Consider the following 829-nt stretch of genomic DNA (forward strand, 5'->3'; position numbering starts at 1 on the left):
GGGGAAACTGCTGGTACGCCACATTAGATAGTTTGAGAATCACTGCACTAAACCATCTAGTGTCAGTGGAGGTACTGTAAATAGGTTGGGGGTTCAAAGCCTCACAGCTCTTCAATACCCCGCAAAAAAAAAAAAGAAACATGTGCAATGTGGATGTGGATGTCTTCAAAAAGGAACTGGTGATTCTATTCTCTACGATATCAGATGAACCGATTGCCCGGCATGAAGTATAGATGACGGAAAAGCACATACAGGAGTGATAATATGAAATCTTACCATCCTAAAAAGTCAGCCAAAGAAAATGTACAAAATCACGATGGTGCTCCAGCATGACCACAGCCACGTTGCTGAAACGAATAAAAGAATATGTATGTATTGTGTCTTTCATTTTTTTTTCATTCATTTCAATCCGTTTCACCCTGCTTGCTTTTACGGATACTAATACCATGCTTAAAAATAAGTACCAGGATTGATCCGTTCAACTAAAGCCCCAATATTGCATGACGACAATCAAATGACTGGAACAAACAAAAGTATAAAAAGTAATATATATACGAGAGGGTACTGAAAAGTTACTGGCTTTTACGATGTCCCAAAAGGCCTGGTTGGAGGCCCAACCTTCCGAGTTCTTTTACAGGGTTTACAAAAGCTGAAGGATCGCTGCAATAAGTAGGTGAATTTGAGAGGGGAATATGTTGAATAAAATCATAATTAACTGATCCTCATGTATTTTGTTTTACTCAAACTTAAAACCAGGAGCTTTTCAGCATCCTTCGTGTATCTACATACATACATACATACATACATACATACATACATACGTACATAT

At 38.0% G+C, this 829-nt stretch overlaps 1 protein-coding gene across 1 annotated transcript in view; it reads right to left on the reverse strand.

Moving 5' to 3' along the window:
- Positions 1–41: 41 nt before the first annotated feature.
- Positions 42–829, reverse strand: part of LOC106876332 (androgen-induced gene 1 protein) — an 8,366-nt gene continuing 7,578 nt past the window's right edge. Inside the window, exon 2 of the mRNA XM_014924835.2 lies at positions 42–347. The gene's annotated coding sequence lies outside the window, so the exon portion shown is untranslated. The remainder of the gene's footprint in view (positions 348–829) is intronic.

Source organism: Octopus bimaculoides, chromosome 12 (assembly GCF_001194135.2).
Source record: "Octopus bimaculoides isolate UCB-OBI-ISO-001 chromosome 12, ASM119413v2, whole genome shotgun sequence".
NCBI lineage: Eukaryota > Metazoa > Mollusca > Cephalopoda > Octopoda > Octopodidae > Octopus > Octopus bimaculoides.